At 42.7% G+C, this 15,275-nt stretch overlaps 1 pseudogene; it reads left to right on the top strand.

Moving 5' to 3' along the window:
* LOC135232834 (patr class I histocompatibility antigen, A-5 alpha chain-like) overlaps positions 1-15,275 on the top strand; it is a 33,108-nt pseudogene continuing 17,833 nt past the window's right edge.

Here is a 15,275-nt window from a genome sequence, read left to right as displayed (position 1 = left end):
ATGCCGGCCACTCACATCACCATCAAGGCCTCCACGGACCAGAGCAGAAGCCAAGGTCCCTGCCCCTGCAGCTCGCGGGTAAAAGTGGCTAGTGAAGGTCCCCGCAGACCAGTGAATAAAGTACAGAAAAGTTCCCTGGAAAGGGATGGACGGGGCTGCACTTATGCAGTCTCAAAGGAAAGTCGTATTGGTGAGCCAGGCACCAAGGGGAGGCTCAAAACTAGGAAACCAGCAGGTGACAGAGTCCCTGAGAGAGGAATTCTGGGGGTTTTCCCACGAGGGTGCTCAGCCAAAGGGTGCACAGAGAGCGCTGAGCAGCTGAGTGCTCTGACTCAAATCCCAGAAGCATATTTAGTTCATGCCACCCTCCCCCAGGGCGGCATTAAGGCATGTGAGGGCCCTAAACACTGAAAATTCGTGGTCCCCTCCTCCTCTGTTTACTGTCTGTGATGTAATTTTTTAATGTGACTATGATATTAACAATTGAACACAAGAGTGGCATATACCATTTTAGTGGAATGAAATGAACTGGATTATAACATTTTTAGTGGATGTGAGAGACTAAGATTTTTACTATATACCACATTTTCTTCAGAAAGAATATTCCTCAAAGAAGAAATGACTCAGTGGACTTGGTTGTTTCAACAATCAGTGTAAAACTCTGTTATCTCCCACAATGAAAAATTGACTGGAGCTCCTCTTGGTTGTTTACCAGGACAGGAGCAAGAGCGTACCCTGGTGTTTAGATCATGTCACAGAGCATTGCTGGCCCTGCTGGCTGGAGTTACTGGATTAGCTGACTTGGACACACAAGGTCATTGTCTCAGAATGAATCAGAGACCTGGCTATTAATATAATCTGCCCTGCCCAGTAACCACTCATTTGGATCCAGCTACATATTGGGTAAACGTAGCAAGAATTAGACTAGACAGCCCACCCTCAACTCTTGTCTATTAGAAAGAAAGAGTATACTCCTAAAAGACCCAATCAGATAAGGAGTTTCAATTGCATGGGAGGGGACTGTAGGAGACAGATGTCAACATAGGTGGTGAAGTGGTGGGGACCTCATACCTTAAACAACTTTGCATGTGGGCACCCTCAAGGCCCTGTGTGAATTTCTTTTTAGGTCTGCCCATTCTCACGCACTGGAGCTGCTATCAGTTTCATTTAGTGCCGTGCCAGTACCACCGTGACACTCACTTTTCCTTGTGTCTTGTCTGCCTGGCATCTGTGGGTCTTTGCTTTGGACAACTGGTGCCCCTATTTTGTTGATGCCCTAAGCACATGCTTACCTTTCTTAGGTAATCAGCCCCTGCTTTCCCGGAAAAGGCAACTCCCCACCTGCAGAGCAGCACTGGTCTCCCCAAGCTCTTTTTACCTGGCCACCCCACCTGGATGCCTCGTGCTTGCTCTTCTGTACAGAACAAACTTCGACAGAGACCACTGCATAGTCATCCTCCTGACATGCCCAACCTGTGCCATGCACAGCCTGACTGGCCACATCACCACTGACCCCAATTTTCAGAGTTCAGCCACCTCTGCCTACAGAAGCACCTTCCACAGTTGACTCAGTAACACCCTAAATTTCCTTATACATTTCAGTCACTATAACCCTCTCCTTCTTCTCCCAATGACTCCCAGGTCCAGCCAGGATGCCTTGCTTCAGGCCACATCCTAGAGGTGTCTGTCCTGGAACAGGGCCACCTTGCTATGCAGCCCATGGCAATCACAAGCCCGGTGAGGCGACTCCTCATCGTCCACTCCAACACCAACCTCTCTGCAGGCTTCCGTTTCCAGTTGGCCTTCAGGACATCTGCATCTCCGGGGACCACTGCCCTCAAACCCAACAGGCCTACAGAGAAACTCTGCCTCCCTTCCATGTCAGCCTCTCCCTCCCCTATTGCTCTCAACAGGATCAGACTCCCCCCTCTCTCCTGCCTCTAATGTACTCACATGCAGCTCCTCCACCACATTTCCAATCCCACTGTCCCCACTCTAAAACAGGCTTTCATCTCCCTTCAGCCTAGAATACTGCACAGGCTCCGAAACACCATGCCTGCACCCAGATGAAACCTCAACACCCAAAAGCCATGTACAGGTGCCCATCTGCTAAATTTAACACATAAGCCTCTATTCTACCATCGGAAGCATCAGCTTGCCCTCTGGCATCACCCCTCATTTCTCCTAGATGGCTGTCAAATTTGACTCTCTCAATCTTACCCTGACCCACCAGGATGCCACTGCTCAAGCAATCTTCCACTTGTGGAATGTCCTCACCTCTGCCTTCTGACCCATCATCAGACCTCCCCGTATCCTTAAAGATTGTCCTGATTAGAGAGTGTTGATGGGTGCAGGCCTTGTGAATATGCTAAAAACACCACTGAATTGCACAGAGTAAAGTGTGACTTTAAAAAAGGTAAATTTTATCTTTTGTCAATTATATCTTACTTAATATGTGTGACGGTTAAGATTGTGTGTAAACTTGGCTAAACCATGATTCTCAGTGGTTTGGCAGTCATACAATGTTGTCATCACTTCCCTGTTGAGATTTGATATGTGTTCACTCCCATGATGGCATCTGCTGTAAGTAGCCAAACAGTTGAAAAGGAGTTTCCTTGAGTGTATGGCCTGAACTGAATATAAGCAGACATTCTGACAAGGCTTGGGGGCTTTTTTCTTGTGCTGGATCCTGCAGCTGGCTCCTGTTCATCTAACCTCGGGTTTTTGGGACATGAGCTAGCAGCTTACCTGTGGTCTTGCCTGCCGATCTTCTGATTCATTGATCTTTACAGCCTGTGAGCAAGAGCCCTGCTCTCTGACATGCCCATCTTGGGTTCGTCAGCCCCTTTGTCTACATGAATCAGGAGAGGCTTCTATCCTGAGCCACAGACTTGGGATATTTCAGTCTCTACAACCGTGTGAGTCATTCTTTGATATGAATCTCTCTATGTATGTACATTTATACACTTTACTTCTCTACAGAACCCAGCCTAAGGCAGTACGTCATCCTAAGGCTGCCTTCTACTGAAAGCTCTGCCTTATCCTCATACACATCTCCTGGTGTTTGGAACATCTAACCAGTGGTCCTCAGTGGTGGTTGATTATTAGAACCACCTGAGGACTTTTGATATCCTTAAGCCCAGGCTACAGCCAAAATCCCTTGGTTTGGACCTAGGCCAATCACTTGCTGGACAATGGGAATGGAGGGTCCTGTCTGTCCTCCTTCTACAGATAAGAAAAACTCATTATCCCAGAGACTGTTTTAATTGCTAGAGGACACAAGATAGTGAGGGGCAGAGAGGGAGGTAGAACCCAGCACCTCTAACAGCTGGTCCTGAGCCCTGTCCTCCATGATGACTGCCCTTCCCCCGAGCCCTGTGGAGGGTAACCAGCTCCCAGGAGCAACCACTCCCAGCCCCTGCCTGCCCTGTCTTCCAGAAGGGTGGGGCAGAGGGTGATTCGTGGACTTGGGGTGCAGGGGACAGGGGCGGTGGGAGGAAGGGATGCAATTCCCTGCAGGCCTATCTGAAAGGGTAGGGGGGTGTGATTCCCCCCACCACCAAGTGGTGATTTGCTGGACAGCCTCCTCTGGCACCCCTTGGATTTGTGCCCCCTGGTGCAAATGCAGTCCTCTGCCTCTGCCACCCCCTTGCCCCCCACCTCAGCACCTCTGCCCTTCTCAGGCACTTCCTAGGCGCAACGGCTGCAGCAAACTCTCAAGCAGCTCACCCCTCCACACACTTTCAATACTTTAACAATAATGATAATAAGCTAGGTTTGTCCCAAAGCATTTAGATATGATTGCAAGGAGAGTTGGAGCCAAATCTCCCTTTCTCTGAAGGCTCTGGTTCTGGGTTTGGGGGCAGAATCCGGCCAGGCTGCCCGGCCCCCTCCAAACTCCAAGGTCCACAGCTATAAGAAGCTGTCTCCCACCCTGCCTCCAGCCCCTTCTGCTCTGTGCCATAAACTTCTTTTTCTCCCTCCACTGTCACCGTCTGACCCCTGGCTCACGAGCATAGGGGCACGGGACACCAGGCTCTGCACGGAGTTTAGTCACCACAGCTGGGTCCAGAAAGAAACCCGAAACCAGCCAGCGCCCCTGCTTGTATAATCCAGGGCGGCATGGCTGGGCTCCAGGGCTGCCCAGCTCTTTTCTCCTCTGCGGGGACTGAGGTCCCTTGAAGGGCTGAAGATCTGAATGGCTAGGTAAATAGTAAAAGCTTTACAGCAAATGTTTCAGATATGCCAACTTGTCCAGTACTGTTCTGGTTTTACCCTAGTGTTAATATTCAAATTTTCTATTTTCCTTGGTGTTGATTTTTAAAAAATTCTTGTATGTTTATTATAATGGACTTGTATAGTAAGCCACCTCCAGACAACAGTGATTTCAGGTAAATAAATAAATGTGTGCTTCTCCATTGAATTAGTGCTAAAAAAAAAAAAAAACCGAAAGAAAACAACCCGCTGCCATCCAATTTCAAATCTTTTTAAATTTTTTATTGTGCTTTAAGTGAAAGTTTACAAATCAAGTCATTCTCTCATACAAAAATTTATATACACCTTGCTATGTACTCCTAGTTGCTCTCTCCCTAATGACACAGCACACTCCTTCTCTCCACCCTATATTCCCTGTGTCCATTTAGCCAGCTTCTGTTCCTCTCCGCCTTCTCATCTCCCCTGTAGCAGGAGCTGCCCACATAGCCTCCTGTGTCTACTTGAGCCAAGAGGCTCACTCCTCACCAGTATCATTTTCTATCTTATATCTGTTTGTGTAAAGTTTCTTATTTCTCTAGGATGTACTCCAAGGAGCAGGATTGCTGGGTCATATGGTACTTCTATTTGTAGTTTCTCTTCTGGTGTTTCTGCATTGTTTGTAATGTTTTATATACTGTTTATGCCATGTATTACGGCTCCTAATGTTGTCCCTATTTTTTCTTCCATGATCTGTATCGTTTTAGATTTTATGTTTAGGTCTGATCCATTTTGAGTTCATATTTGTGCATGGAGTGAGGTATGGGTCTTGTTTCATTTTTTTGCAGATGGACATCCAGTTATGCCAGCACCATTTGTTAAAAAGACTGTCTTTTCCCCATTTAATGGACTTTGGGCCCTTTTCAAATATCAGCTGCTCATATGTGGAAGGATTTATGTCTGGATTCTCAATTCTATTCAGTTGGTCTATGTGTCTGTTGTTGTACTAGTACCAGGCTGTTTTGACTACTGTAGCGGTATAATAGGTTCTAAAATCAGTAGTGTGAGGCCTCCCTCTTTGTTCTTCTTTTTCAGTAATGCTTTGCTTATCCGGGGCCTCTTTCCCTTCCTTATGAAGTTGGTGATTTGTTTCTTCATCTCATTAAAAAATGTCTTTGGAATTTGGATCGGAATTGCATTGTATCTATAGATCACTTTTGGTAGAATAGATATTTTTGGAATGTTGAGTCTTCCTATCCATGAGCAAGGTATGTTTTTGCATTTATGCAGACCTCTTCTGGCTGCTTGCCGTAGTGTCTTGTAGTTTTCGTTGTATAGGTCTTTTATGTCTCTGGTAAGATTTATTCCTAAGTATTTTATCTTCTTGGGGCTACTGCAAGTGGTATTGATTTGGCAATTTCCTCTTCAATGTTCTCTTTGTTGGTATAGAGGAATTCAACTGATTTTTCTATGTTTATCTTGTATCTTGATATGCTAGTTTTCCTGTGGATTCTTTAGGATTTTCTGTGTATTAGATCTTGTCATCTGCAAATGGAGATACTTTTACTTCCTCCTTGCCGATCTGGATGCCCTTTATTTCTTTGTCTAGCCTAATTGCTCTGGCTAGGACCTCCAGCACAGTGTTGAATAAGAGTGGTGATAAAGGGCATCCTTGTCTGGTTCCTGTTCTCAAGGGGAATGCTTTCAGACTCTCCCCATTTAGGACAACGTTGGCTGTTGGCTTTGTATAAATGCCCTTTGTTACGTTGAGAAATCTCACTTCTATTCCTAATTTGCTGAGAGTTTTTATCATGAATGAGTGTTGGACTTTGTCAGATGCCTTTTCTGCATCAATTGATAAGATCATGTGGTTCTTGTCTTTTGTGTTATTTGTATGATGGATTACATTGCTTGTTTTTCTAATGCTGAACCGTCCCTGCCTATCTGGTATGAATCCGATGTGGTAATGGCGGATTATTTTTTTTGATATATTGTGTAATTCTATTGGCTAGAATTTTGTTGAGGATTTCTGCATCTAAGCTTATGAGGGATATAGGCCTACAATTTTCTTTCTTTTTTTTTTAGTGGTGTCTTCACCTGGTTTTGTTATCAGGGATATGCTGGCCTCATAGAAAGAGTTTGGGAGTATTCCATCCTTTTCTGTGCTCTGAAATACCTTTAGTAGAAGTGGTGTTAACTCTTCTCTGAAAGTTTGGTAGAACTCTGCAGTGAAACAGTCTGGGCCAGGGCTTTTTTTGTTGTTGTTGGGAATTTTTTAATTACCTCTCCAATCTCTTCTTTTGTTATGGGTTTATTTAATTGTTCTACCTCTGTTTGTGTTAGTTTAACAAGGTAGGGTGTTTCTACAAATTCATCCATTTCTTCTGGATTTTCAAATTTGTTAGCGTACAATTTTTCATAGTAGTCTGATATGATTTTTTTAAATTTCATTTGGGTTTGTTGTGATATCACTGATCTCATATTTTATTTGGGTTATTTGCTTCCTCTCCCATTTTTCTTTTGGCAGTTTTGCCAATGGTTTATCAAGAACCAGCTTTTGGTCTTGTTAATGCCTTTAATTGTTTTTTTGTTCTCTACTCATCTAATTCTGCTCTAAATTTTCTTATTTGCTTTCTTCTGGTGCCTGAGGGTTTCTTTGTTGCTCTCTTTCTATATGTTCAAATTGTAGGAATAGTTCTTTGATTTTGGCCCTTTCTTCTTTTTGGATGTGTGCATTTATTGCTATAAATTGACCTCTGAGCACTGCTTTAGCTGTGCCCCAAAGGTTCTGATAGGAAGTGTTTTCATTCTCATTGAATTCTATGAATTTCTTTATTCCATCCTTAATGTCTTCTATAACCCAGTCTTTTTTGAGCAGAGTATTGTTCAGTTTCCAAGTGTTTGATTTCTCTTCCCTGGTTTTTCTCTTATTGATTGCTACTTTCATGGCCTTATGGTCAGAGAAGATGCTTTGTAATTTTTCAGTGCTTTGGATTCTGTTAAGGCTTGCTGTATGACCTAATTTGTGGTCTATTCTAGAGAACGTTTCAAGTACATTGGAAAAGAAAGTATACTTGGGTGCTGTCTTGTGGGGTGTTTTGTATATGTCTGTGAGGTCAATTTGGTTTATTGTGGCATTTAGATCTTGTGTCTATTGAGCTTCTTTCTGGATGTTGTGTCTTTCTCCAAAAGTGGTGTGTTGAAGTCTCGTACTGTTATTGTGGAGCTTTCTATCTCACTTTTCAATGCTGTTGGAGTTTGTTTTGTGTATCTGGAAGCCCTGCCATTGGGTGCATAGATATTTAATATGGTTGTATACTCCTGTTAAATTGTGCCTTTAATCACTATACAGCGTCCTTCCTTATCCTTTGTGGTGGATTTAACTTTAAAGTCTATTTTGTCAGGAATCAATATAGCCACCCCTTCTCTTTTTTGATTGTTCTTTTGCTTGATATGTTTTTTTTTTTCTTTCAATCTTTTGAATTTTTGTTTGTGTCTTTAAGTCTAAGGTGTGTCTCTTGTAGGCAGCTTATAGTCGGATCGTGTTGTTTTTCAATCCATTTTTCCACTCTCTGTCTCTTTATTGGTACATTTAGTCCATTTACATTCAGCGTAATTATGGATAGGTATGAGTTTAGTGCTGTCATTTTGATGTCTTTGTGTGTTGAGTTTCTTTTTCCCACTTAAATTTTTGTGCTGGGTAATTTATCTTTATATATTGTCTTTTCCTTTTATTTTTTGTTGTTGATTTTGTTTTCTCTGAGTCTTTATGTTTTTCTTTATTTTATTTTGACGTGTAGGATTGTGAATCTCCTTTGTGGTTACCTTAATATTTACCCTTATTTTTCTCAGTTTAAATCTAACTTTTATTTCTTTATATTGCCTTGACTTCCTCTCCGTATGAAAGATCTATAACTACATTTTTTAGTCCCTCTTTATTGATTTAATGTTGTCATCTTTTACATAATGACAGCACTGTTTCCCTTTTTTCAGTATTTTTTATCTTGATTTATTTTTGTGATTTCCCCATCTGGCTTGGTACCTGCTTGCTCTGTCCTGTGGTCTAGTCTTGGGTTGATATTTGATATTATTAATTCTCTAAGCAGAGAACTCCTTTTAGTGTTTCTTGTAGTTTTGGTTTGGTTTTTACAAAATCCCTAAACTCCTGCCTATCTGGAAATGTCCTAATCTGGCCTTCAAATTTGAGAGACAGTTTTGCTGAATATATATGATTCTTGGCTGGCAATTTTTTTCCCTCAACACTTTATATAAGTCATCCCATTGCCTTCTTGCCTGCATGTTTTCTGCTGAGTAGTCCAAACTTATTCACTCTCCTTTGTAGGTCATTTTTCATTTATCCCTAGCTGCTGTTAAAATCCTCTCTTTATCTTTGGTTTGGCAAGTTTGATTATAATATGTCTTGGTGATTTTCTTTTCAGATCTACTTTATGTGGGGTTTGATGAGCATCTTGGAGAGCTATCTTCTCATCTGTCATGATATCAGGGAAGTTTTCTGCCAACAAATCTTCAACAATTCTCTCTGTATTTTCTGTTATCCCTTCCTGTTTTGTTACTCCAATCACTCATAGTTTATTTCTTTTGATAGAGTTCCACATGATTTTTAGGGTTTCTTCATTTTTTATAAATTCTTTTATCTGACTTTTCTTCGACTATATTGGTGCCAAGTGTTTTATCTTAAATCTCACGAATGCTGCCTTCCAGTTCCTCAATTCTGCTCCTCTGACTTTCTGTTGTGTTGTCTAATTCTGTAATTTTATTGTTAATCTTCTGAATTTCTGATTGTTGTCTCTCTGTGAATTCTTGCAGTCTATTAAATTTTTCATTATGTTCTTGAATAACCTTTTTAATTTCTTAATTGCTTCATCTCTGTGTTCATTGGCTTGTTCTGTGTTTTGCCTGATCTCCTTCCTGATGTCTTGAAGACTTCTGTATATGAACCTTTTGTATTCTACATCTGGTTATTCCAGGAAGACTTCTTCATCCATAAAATTCCTTGATTTTTGGCTTTGAGAGCTTGTTGAAGCAATCATGGTCTCTTTTTTTATGTGATTTCATATTGAGTGTTTTTTCCAAGCTATCTATAAGTTATTGTATTAATTTATTTTATGTTTGTTTACTATATCCTAGCTGCTAGCTTTGTTTTGTTTGATATGCCCAAGTAGGCTGCTTGAGTGAGCTAGCTTGATTATTTGTGCCTTTGAAGCTCTAAAATCCTGTCACCAGGTGGCTAGAGCTGTTGCCAGGTATATGAGCCTAGGAATCCATTCACTTTTCTTGTATGGATTCAGCTCAGGTGTCCAGGTAGTTGGTCATCAATTGTGTGGTACAGGCTCTGCCCTACAATCTTAGAGAGGCAGTGGTGATTGGTGTAGGCACAGGTATCTGGTTGCAGCAGGGGGTCACGTTCTAAACAAAGCAGGGGGCTGACAACCATCCTGAGTGTCTGTGAAGAAAGCATGTTCGTGTTCCCTAGAGTGCACAGGTGGGTGGGTTATGCAGCCGGACCGTTGGCACCAATTGCTTTTGGTTGTAATGACTGGGAGTCACTACTTATTCTCAGACCCTGTTGTGTGTGGCTAGGAAACATCAGTGAAGCCACCAGTCCTCAGGCCCCTCATGTTAGTAGGTGAGGACCCTGTTTAATAAGCAAAGCAGTGTCAAACATCAAAAACCCACCTCTCCACCGCACAGCTGAAACAGTTGTACTCAGCTCTTGAGCACACACACCGTGTGGTCTACCAAGGGCCTAATGTCCTAAAATGGGCCCACTCATGTCCACGCAGGGGTGAAAGTATTCAAAGTCCATGGGCTGTTTTTGCCTGGACAGGAGCCACTTCTGTCCTGAGCTCCCCAGCATACTGGAGCTGGCAGATTATCTTTTCCCCCAATTGTTAATTTATTCCTTTTCCAAGGCTGGGAGAATGGCTTTGGGAGTGCAGCAGGACCTATGTCTGGCCCAGGGAATCTACAGCTACTGAAACAGGCTTGGGGGCTGGGGACATGGTAAAATGAACCCATGTGCTTAGCTTTTGCCAAGAGTGCTGTTCTTCTCTTGTTCTGGAGGTGTGAGTGGACTGTGTGGCTGCTGTTTCTCCCCGAGGAAACCGTATCCCAAATGCTACTGCCAGCCCTGCCATGGTCACTGCAGGGGAATGAGCCTGAGTGGCACCAGTTACCTCCGTGTCAGGTCCGGCAACTCTTTGCTGTTTCTGAACCCCCTCTCCCTCCCCCGCCACTCAGTTGGATTTCCTAGCTTTGGCTTTGATGTTCAGGGCTCCTAGCTTGTCATATATAATCGTTCCACTTGTTTTTTTGGTCTTCCTTGTAAGAGGGATCACAGGAAGCACCTAACTACTCCATCATCTTGTAGTAGGACAGAGTAGAACTGTCCCATATGCATTCCAGAACTGTAATCTTTATGGAAGCTGACTGCCACATCTTTCTCCCATGGAACAGCCTGTGGGTTCCAACTGCTGACCTTTCCATTAGCAGCAAGTGCTTAACCACAATGCTACCGGCGCTCCTGAATCATTGCTAACGCTGTCTTAAAAATACATGAACACTAAATCCACTCAGTACTCACACCACTACTGCTTCTATCCTAGAACCATGGCCTCTACACCAGGGCACTGGAGGGGCCTTCCAGCTCCACTTCCTGATGACCCTCATGCCCTGCTGTCCGTAACCAACACAATGGACATGATCTTTTTCTATGTGAATTACAACGTATCCCCAACACTAAAACTCACATAGCACTGCAGTGTCTTCCTCTTCTAGTAATCTGTTGCCATTGAGTCGACTCTGACTCATGGCAATCCCTTACATGTCACAGTAGAACTGTACTCCATAGTGTTCTCAATCACTGATTTTTCAGAAGTACATCGCTATATTTTTCTTCGTAGATGCCTCTGGGTGGACTCGAACTATCAACTTTTTAGTTAGTAGCCAAACACCTTAACCCATTGCATCACACAGGGACTTCTCTTCTTAGGCACAATGAAATCACAACCCTACCATTTCCTAAAATCTCCTCATGATGAGGCCCCTCTGACTACTCTGGCCTCACCCACCGCTCTCAGCCTAACTCACTCATCTCTATGAACTCTGGCCTCTTAACATGGTCAGTCCTGTCTCAGGGCATCTGTGCCTGCTGGCTTTCCCCAAAGCACCTCGCCTCCCCAGGTACTGACATGTCTCCTCCCCACCTATGCAGCCCTCTGCTCAAATATCCAGAGGTCAAATCCTCAGAAAGACCTTCCCCAACCACCCTGCCTGAAATATCGCTGCTGCCATCCCCTCCACCACCAATGTTCTAGCCTGGCAGAATTTCCTCCACGGCAGTTATTGTTAATATTATAATAAATGTGTTTATATATTGTCTGTCTCTATCACTGAAATACAGGTAGTCCCCAACTTACAATGTATTTGAGTTAGGACAAACCGCACTTACGACTGACTTTTTTTTTTTTTTTTTGGTACTTCTTATTGTTGGTAATAAGTACTACATACAAAGTATACTGTGAGTAAAAGGACCATACAGACACTCTTACTAGTTTTCTGACTAGAAACACCATCTCCATTCCCAGAGATAATATAGATGATACAGGAGCTTCTATAAGTGGAGTTGTATGCCAATGTTATCTGCTGTTTATGGACATGTGTAATGTTTTATGATGTATATATTAAAAAATATCTGTAAGTGTATATATAATGTTTCCAGCCCCCCAAAACAAATAAATTGGATTTATAAAAATACTATTAAAAAAGGCAATAATAATGAAAATTATTTAAAAAAATGAAGTATCCAACTTACATCAGAACTGAGTTACAACAGAGTCCTAGGAATGGAACTCCATCGAAAGTCAGGGACTACCTATACATGTTCCTTGACACATAAATAGCCCTGGTGGAGCAGTGGTTAAAGTCTCAGCTGTTAACTAAGAAATTGGTTGTTCAAAACCACCAGTTGCTCTATGGCAGAAAGATGTGGCAGTGGGCTTCCATAAAGATTATGGCCTTGGAAACCAGATGGGGATCGTTCTACTTTGTCTTATACGGTCGCTATGAGTTGATATCAACTTGAAGGCAATAAGTGAGACACAAACCTTGTCAGGTTGTCACCTCTGTATCCCCGACACCCCATGGCCACTTTGTGCATGGACTCAACAAGTAAGCCCTGTGGTCCTGGAAAAAGGCTGACTGAAACCATCAAACCCTCTTGCCCAACTGTTATGAGCAGCCATGGATGTGCCCCTTTGGCATCACTTCCAGATCCTTCTGGGAGTCAGGCCTCTGCTCACTCCCTCTCCTTTGGTTCGGGCCAGCTGTCCTCCAAGTGAGACCCACTGACCTGCAGCATTATAGCACCTGGGAAATTAGTAGAAATGCACATTTTTGGCATTGCCCATGCCAAACCAGACTATCTGGAGGTGGAGTCCAGGGGTTTCTGCTCTAACAAGCTCTTTGGTGACCTTTATGCTAAGGCGTGAAAAGCACTGGTCTCAGGCAGTTCCTGGAGCCCATAGGTGTGAGTCAGGGAGAGTGAAGCAGCCTCTTTGTGCTTCTAGGCCTTCAGCGCAGCACTTCTCAGACGGTGATGGGCACTGTGACCCCCTGGGAGCTTGTTAAAATGCAGATCCTGACACCAGAGGTGTGGAAAAGGGCCTGAGATTGTTTTTTTAACAAGCTTCCAAGTGGTTTTGTTCGTTGTTGTTTATCGAAGTATTTGGTTCATATGAAAAATGCAGGTATCATAATGCAGCAGGCGGAGTTCCCACAGACTGGACACACCACGGAAGCAGCTCCCAGGTCACAGACAGCATTTCCAGTGCCCATGAGACTGACCCAGCCTCTCCTTAGCCATGCCTAGTGGTTGTCTACTTTGCGGGGATGTCTGGGTTAAACATTTTCTTGCGGTGATAATACACGTAAGACACCAACTCAACAATTTCTCCCTATACAGTTCAGTGACATTGATTATGTTCTTCAAGACGTGTAACCATTCTCACGATATCCTTTTCCAAATCATTTTATCACCATTAACATAAACTCACTGCCCCATAAGCAAAAACTCCCCTTCTGCCCTCCCTTCCATCCTTTCTAACCACTGGTAATTTTTGGTTTCTATATATTTGCTTATTTCATGTTGAAGTGAGATTATACAGTATTTGCCATTTGGGAACAGATGTATTTCACTCAGCAGGATGTTTTCAAGTTTCATCCATGTTGTGGCATGCAGCAGGGCTTCCTTTCTCTTTATGGCTGTGTAGTATTCCATTGTGTGTGTATACCACATTTTGTTTACCATTCATCTCATAAAGGCCATTTCAGTTGTTTCCACCTTTTGGGAATTGTGAAATGTGCTGCAATGGACACTGGTGTACAGGTTTCTGTTTGTGTGACTGCCTTCATTCTTCTGGGTGTGTACCCAGGATTGGAATTGCTGGGTCAGATAGTAGTTCTGTCTTGCCAAGTGGTGTCAATCTGCTGTTGCTTAGACCACACTGGGGCCGTGTTAGTGTTTTTATTCTTCAGTATCTCATACTTGAAATATCCCATTAATCCTTTTCTGCGGGGCACACCTCCTTGGCAAATGGCCTCAGGTAACTTTGGAGAAGTGTGAGGGAGCTTCAGGATTTAGAGGTTATACCCTCTTCACCTAGAGACGTGGGCAGAGACACGGTACTTAGTTCCCTGGGCAAGGATGTTCTCTCTTCACTTTGCTGCGAGTGGAGCCTTTCCAGGGCCCAGCACCACTCAAGGCATCATTTTACACTCTCCTCCTCTCATGGGCTTGTTTGGGTTTTGATTCCTAGTCCCTGCCCAGACAGTCATTCACACAGCTGTTCTGGTGTCACTATCTCAGGTCCCTTTCAGGGTGGTGAGAATGTGAGGAACCAGGTTGTTGTGACTCAGTGCAAGCATCATGTGTCATACAGGGCTGGACACAGGGACCCTGAATGATGAGGAGGAAACTGTTAATAAGTATGGTGTGGACACCAGAAACTCTCAGTCATGATATAAAAATGGAAATTGGACTGGTGGCTCCAGGGAAGAAAAGCCTGATAAGCTGCTTCTGTAAAGATTACAGCCATGAAAACCCTTTCAGACTGTTCTCTGTAACACGTGGGGTCACCATGAGTCAGAAGAGACCAGACGGCAACAGGTTTTGTTTTTTTGGTTTCCTCTTACTTAATTCAACTCTCTACTTGCCAATAACTATTCTTCTAGTGTTTATATACTTAAGGTGCTTTATGTAGTAGGTTTTATTGGTTTTTCATCTAAGCCTTCTCCTGTTTATGGAGGAATGATATATTCATATAAACCATATCATATAAATTATACATCTTTTTTATATAACGCTACCACATAGATAACTTGCCAAATAAAAGTATATAGATTTATGACATCTTTTCTTTAAAATCACATAGTGTATCATTTTATGGCTAAATATATGCTCTAAGTCATATAATGAAATCCTTGGTAAGTGATATTTATATCACTTCCAGAATTTCACTAGTGTATGTAGTGATGTAATAAAAATCTACATATTGGTATCTGGCTTGAAAATGATATAGCATCACTCTAGTTAGTGGAGCTGGTTTTTTTCAGTATTAATTGGAAATATTTATTTCTTGATTCTGTGAATGTGGTGTTAATATGCTTTGCTTGTTTTTCTAGTAGAGTTTCATTAATTTTCATTGATATTTGAGCATAAGGAAACATTTTTGAAAGTAAATTATGAATTTCATTATGGCAAATAATCTTTACACAGATGTTGACTATCATTTAAATATTTAGTTAAAAAAGAATTTTTAAATCCTAATTTGTGTCCAAACGGCCTTTGCAGAATCTGTTCCACTGCTCTTGGCTTCAGAATAAAGAACACACGTTCAGTTTCCATGTTCCACTAATTAATGGTTGGTGACTGTGGGTAAGTTCCTCTATGTTTTTGTGCTTCACAACCTATACTGATCCCACGGGGCCCTGATGATGATGCTTGTTACAGTACATAAACCACGAAGACCAGTGCCTGATATATGGTAGGAGCTCAGACCTGGTAT

Source organism: Loxodonta africana, chromosome 1 (assembly GCF_030014295.1).
Source record: "Loxodonta africana isolate mLoxAfr1 chromosome 1, mLoxAfr1.hap2, whole genome shotgun sequence".
Taxonomy (NCBI): Eukaryota; Metazoa; Chordata; class Mammalia; order Proboscidea; family Elephantidae; genus Loxodonta; species Loxodonta africana.
Note: the sequence above shows the minus strand (reverse complement) of the source record. Positions and strands in the feature narration are given on the sequence as shown.